This window comes from Lissotriton vulgaris, unplaced genomic scaffold (genome assembly GCF_964263255.1).
Source record: "Lissotriton vulgaris unplaced genomic scaffold, aLisVul1.2 SCAFFOLD_2711, whole genome shotgun sequence".
NCBI classification, from domain to species: Eukaryota; Metazoa; Chordata; class Amphibia; order Caudata; family Salamandridae; genus Lissotriton; species Lissotriton vulgaris.
Window position 1 is genome coordinate 119,449 of NW_028252899.1, and position 6,636 is coordinate 126,084.

Genomic DNA, 6,636 nt, shown 5'->3' on the forward strand with positions numbered 1-6,636 from the left:
ATGGTAAAACAGAGGAAGACCACGCTGCAAGCGGAAGTCTGGGCCAACCTGAGGGAGGCAGGGGAGAACAGGGATTCCAATGAATTTTGGAGAATTATCAACATGCCTTGTTTTCAAGACAGCAGTGCCCCTGTGATTAGCACTAATATACTCCCCGAACAGTGGGTGACTCATTTCAAGGGCCTTTACAATCACATCTGTGATACAGCCTCAGAAGGGGGTTGGGACGGGGTCCGGTCCACGGAAGTAGAATTTTCACTTCAAGAAATATTCAAAGCTATCCAAGGTCTGACCCGAAATAAAAGCCCAGGGCCTGATGGCACTGCAGCGGACCTTTTCTTAAGTAACATTGACCCCTGGGCTCCCATTATGACAAGGGTGTTAAACGCAGCCATAAAATCTGGTCTCCCGGGATCTTGGTCAACCGCATTAATTGTCCCTATCTTCAAGAAGGGGAGTAGGGACAACCCTCAATGCTATAGACCAATATCGTTGATTGATGTGTCAGCTAAAATACTGGGCAGGCTGGTATTAAATCACCTTATGACCTGGACAGAAGAGCACCACACCATAGCAGACACCCAATATGGCTTTAGATCGGGTAAATCAACCAGCGATCAATGTCTTAACCTCTATTTACTAGTTGCTAAATACACTAAAGCAAGTAATGGAACAGTCTATATGGGTTTTATGGATTTGGCTGCGGCCTTTGATAACGTAAATACGAACAAACTGTGGGCCATGATGAGAAATCTGGGAATAGACCCTGGACTCATAAACATCCTTAAAGAATTACATTGGAACACCACTGCCAGGGTCCGCTTCAGCACGGAGGGGGGGAGTACTGATCCCTTTCCGTGCACCAGCGGAGTGAGGCAGGGGTGTATTCTTGCCCCCTTTTGGTTCTCATTGTACATAAATCATTTGGAGAGAACATTGGTTGCCCTGAACGTCGATTGCCCTAAAGCAGGAATGCGTCCTATACCGGTACTGTTGTACGCGGATGACGCGGTCCTGCTTGCACGAACAGCCCTGAGTCTACAACACCTCGTTGATGGATTTGTGAAGTTCATGGACAATTTAGACCTGTCCGTGAACTTGAGCAAATCCTTCGTGATGGTGGCGGGCAAAAAACCCTCCAGGAAATTTGCATTTAAAATAGGGTCTCACACATTAAAAACCGTAAGCACCTTTTCTTACCTGGGACTCTTATTTGATGGGGAGATAAAGTTTATTTCCCTAATTGAGGAAAGGTGCAGAAAGCTGGTCTCCGCAAATGGTGCAATACTAAATTTTGCCCGAAGGCTGGGTCGTTGGTCACCAGAGCAAGTGATGAATTTATATGGAGCTGTAAGCACTGCAAAGGCTCTGTATGGTGCAGAGGTCTGGGGTTTTAGGGATGCAAGACATTTACAACTGGAAGAAGACAAATTCCTTCATAGAATCTTAAAGATATCGCAGAGTACCCCAGCAGAAATTGCACACACTGAGTTTGGGATCCCATATATAACAGATCAGGTGAAGGTGAGGCCCATCATGACATGGCTCAGAATCTGGTTAAACCCCGAAGCAGAACAAAGTAGGGTAAAAGCTAGAGATTGTTTACAAAAAGACAAGGGCCTCCAACTCCCTTGGCTAAATTATGTTAAAGATACACTAGGGAATATAGACCAGCAGCCCGACTTTAATTGCCTCCTCTTGCAAACACAGAATAAATAAATTGCTATTAGAAAAATTTGAATCGGGCAGATTAAACTCTGACTCACCAAAAAGATCAGTGGCGGCACGCTCTCTAGTAAGCAATGGGGAGGGAATGGAACCTTATTTATTCTTGATGCACAACCAACAGGACAGATTTTTAATGTGTTGTTTTAGGCTCAATTTGTTACCTAATATTTTAGCTTATCCATCCGGTTTTACATTAACAATTGAGCAGAAGGGTGCCTGCGGCTGCGACAATTGGTCTCCGCAGGACACTCTTCATTTTGTACTCCTGTGTTCTTTTTATCGTACTCCTCGTCGTAGATTTCTTGTGGATATTTTAAAAGCACACCCGGAGCTGGAATGTACAGAACCTGGGAAGAAAAAACAATGAAATATTGAGCACAATGCTCGCTTTTTTTTCCGTAATCCCGCGGCCCACACATGGCCATGCCCCCAGCACACGCCCACAGCACACGATATGAGCCATGGCAAAAAGAGCAGAACGTACCACACTCCCCCATTGTTTGTCACGCCCCAACCCACGCCCACAGCACAATGCAGACACGCCCACAAGGGACTACTTTGCTGGCACGGTTATTTTACCTTTTAAATGTATATGCTGGGCGTCTGCATAGCCTATGTCCTTCTGCTGCAACTGCCCTTTCTAACGCTGTATTGGGTGTTGTGATTGGTGCTGTGGTTCCTGGGATTACCCGCCTCAAAGGTTTGGGCTCTTTCTTTATTATATCAGTACTAGCAGCCCGCCCCAGCGTTGCCTGGGGCAGAAGGGGGCTTGTGGCAGCATTTCAGGCTTGCGTGCACTCCCGCCCCGGCCCCCGCCCGCCACGACATTGTTTGTGTCCCGGACAATGTCAACCTCCTGCACTGGCTCCCTCCCGTCCCGTGTCTCAGAGCCTTACCTGAGCCGCCGCTCCTCCCCGAGCTCCTCACTTCACCGCCACTCCTCCTCGTCATCACGTACGTTGCGGCCAGCACTACGTCGTGGCCGTCAGCGTCGCGGCCGGCGCTACTTTCAGGGCACTACTTTTTTTTTAAGTTATATTTTTAAATGTACGTTTTAAAAAAAAATTCTATAGCCTATGTCCATCTGCACACCCTGAGGATTACAACAATGTATTGGGTGTGTGGATTGGCGCTGTTGTTCCAGAGTTTACCTTGCCAAAAGGTTTGAGTTCTCTCTTTATAATAGTAGTATAGATAGATATAGATATGCTGTTATGTTATGTTATGTTATGTTATGTTATGTTATGTTATGTTATTGGGTGTCTTATAGAACGCGCGGCTACTCGGGCAGAGTGTCCCAGCGCTATGTAGATCTGTAGAGGAGACCGGAAAACATGGCTATCCTGAAATTAAAATGAATAGTCACTGAAATGCATGGGAGCCCTGAAAATGTTTACTAGATGATTTTAGGATTTGCTTTTGCTTAGGACTAGGAGAAATGATAATTCTGTTTATAATAGTGGTCATTACTCTCCCCTACTGTCTGTATGTTAATTATGACCTAATGCTTTGTTCCCTTTCTATTCCTACTTATGCTTATATATACCCGCTTAATGAAATGTTTAGAATGGAAAATGCCCATCTAGCAATCAATTAGGATATAGATAAATTTATGAAAATGAATGTGAAAATATTTTCTATGTTCCTACTGGATCATAGGAATGTCTTTAGCTCATGCTAAAAGGAGCATCTGCTAAATATTGGACAGATTTGTGAGATGAAAGCCATTTTGTATTTCTGGCAGCCATTTCAGTTAGCCATGTGCTGCAACATGCTAGCCATGTGCTCGGTCCTCCCTCAGTGTTGACTGCTCTTGTAACCTGCCTAGAAACAAACTATATTCAGCATATTCCACCTTCGCACATGTTCAGTTGAGCTTGTAGCTGTCCTTGCAACTGTTCCTAATCTGTAAATGTCAGGATGTGTTTGCCAAAAACAGCCACTGTTAGCTCCTCCCACTTTGTTGCGCAAGCAGATCCTGTATGCCCATATTAGTCATTTTGCATGCTTACACGAGCCAGGACTGCCCCTTGGTCTTATGCTGACTATGTAACCCTAAGCATATATATGGCCCATGTTTTCTGTACTCCTTAGACTGCCTCATTCAGTTGCTAAGGCTTCTGTGTGACATAGTCTACCTCATCTGAGGTGAATAAATGTATTCTTTTTATATTACAGCTTCTGTGCCAATTTCTTTTTTGTTGGTTTAAAAGGACCATGTATCAGTGGGACCCCTGAGAATGTTTCTTGTTTTCTTCATTGTTGCTCTTTGGATATAACAAGGACTCTCGCTTCTTTTTCATAGACCTTGTTTTGGCATTATTTAATACCACCGTTCCATTGGATATCCTCTTCTCAGGAACCTGCAGTCCTCCCAGATTAAAAACAAATCGTCTATGTAGTGCACCCAGAGTATAACGTTTTCCATCACTTTTTTGTTTGCGTCAGACGAGATGTGTTCTGCTTCCCACATGCCCATCATCAGGTTGGCATATGCGGGCAAAAAGAAAGTCCCCATCATTGGTCCTTTGTTTTGTCTATAAAACTTTTTATCAAAGATAAAAACATTATTAGTGAGGCAGAAATTCATCATTCCTAAAATCATGTTTGGTCTGTCCTAAAATACTCAAAGATCGTGATCTGAGATAAAATTTGCAGGCTTTGATACCATCCTCATGTTTAATTGATATGTACAATGAGACTAAATCAATGGTCACCATTGTGTAGTCTTCTTTCTAAGGATTGCCAGCAATCAGGTGTAAAAAAATACATTGAATCCCGGATATAGGAGGGTACATTTTGCACATACGGAAAAAGAAAAATACCCAGAAACCTTTAAAGGTATTCTCCAAAAGTGACCCACAGGAGCTGACGATGTGACGTCTTGGTGGATTCTCCATACTTTTGTGAACCTTTGGTAACACATATATTGTTGGGGTGATGGGATGCATTACTAAAAGATTACTAAAAGATATATCCAATTCATTATCATCCAATACTCCATCTCTGTGCCACATACGAAGCATGCTGTGGAATTTGCTCTTGTTTATTTGAGTTGGATTTTCTTTGAGCCTTTCGTAGTTGTTCACATCATTTAGCTGTCTCTTGATTTCAAGATAATATTTTTGAGAGTCTATCACCACAACATTCCCCCCTTTATCTGAAGGGGTTCACAGGGCCAATAGTGGCCTGGGGAAGGAGGACCACGCGACTGCCCTTCCCAATAAGTACATTTAAAAAAGGAGGCCATGCCCTAGGGGATAGGCCTGAAATCTGCCTCGGGAAGGGAGACACGCAGCCCCATCCCTATTTTTTTTTTTAAAGGGGTCAGGCCCAGGGGAATAGGGTTCCCAGGGCACTAAAAATACTAAAAGAAGGGGGGCCACACATTCCCCCTTCTAAAAAAATATTTTTAAAAAAGCCAGCATCTCGCCGGAGGCCCCACCCCCTTCCTGCACCACTCCGCAAACGTGCCCCCTGGCATGTTGTAAGTTGGGGAATTAATTCCTCTTAAATAATGAGGGCCCCTGGGGGCCAACTAGCCCACCAGGTATATCCAGTAAGCACCACAGAGCTGTATTACCACACTGCAAACGCAACTGCTATGTTATATTTAGAAATTAGCATTTTGAACACCTTAGAAATTCACTGAAAAAACATAGATTTTAGGGATGTTATAGTTAGAAATAATCATTCAAAAAACCTTAGAAATTCACTTTAAAATTCATAGGTTTCCGGGATGTTATATTTAGAAATTAGCATTTAAAAATGCCTTAGAAATTCACTGAAAAAACCATAGGTTCCAGGGGCGTTATAGTTAGTTGGACATTTCACTTGTATAAAACCAGAGAAATTCGGTGGTTATGGTTTGTGGAGCTAGCTATAACTCATGCCACCGCAATGCACTGTTGATGATGTCACATATTACATCACTCATGACATGGACGGTGAATTTACTGATGACATCACTGATGACATTTCAAATTACATCACTGATGACATCATCCACCTGATCATCTGATGCATCTCCTCATACCCTAAAAAAAACTTTCATACACCAACTCTAAAATACAGATATCAATATTGAAACCATAGACAGACCAACAGCAGTTAGTAAATACCCAGTGATTCATATGCCTACACACACATCCACTCACTAACTCATACAGTCACTCATACATGCAGTCATTCATCAATACAGCCACTGATATATCCACTCATACACCCATATAGACGCTCACACAAAGAGTTACTCAAAAACCTAGTCAGTCACTTAAAGAATGAATGACACAGCCATTAACTCACCTATACAGTTATACACGCACCACGTCACTTATTCATAAGGATACGTACTGTCTTTAACAATAACTAACAAAGGCACACACTTATCTCTGCAGCCACTGTCACAATCACTCAATGTCACATATACTCAATGATATACTCCCGCACTCACAAATACTGCCTTTCACATATGTTGTTACTTACACATATACTCACTCACCAACACAGCTATATGTACACACACTCACCCATACAGTCCCTAAAACACACACTCATAAACGCATACACCCATTGAATCACCCAAGCACACATCAATGCAGGGAGTCAACCCCCCCCCCACCCACACAGACACTCAGGCACTCATACAGGTTCTCCGACAACCAACCATTCTTCAAAATAACTTGGCATATATAGATATGACATTCTTGAACTTTTTAGAAACGCTCAGTCACTGGATGATGTCATCAGTGATGTAATTTGAGATGCCATCAGTGATGTCATCAGTGAATTCACTGGTAATGTAATGAGTGATGTCATATGTGATGTCATCAGCAGTGCATTGGGGGGCTCGAGGTATAGTTAGCTCTACTAACTAATACAGCCGAATTTCTCTGGTTTTATACAAGT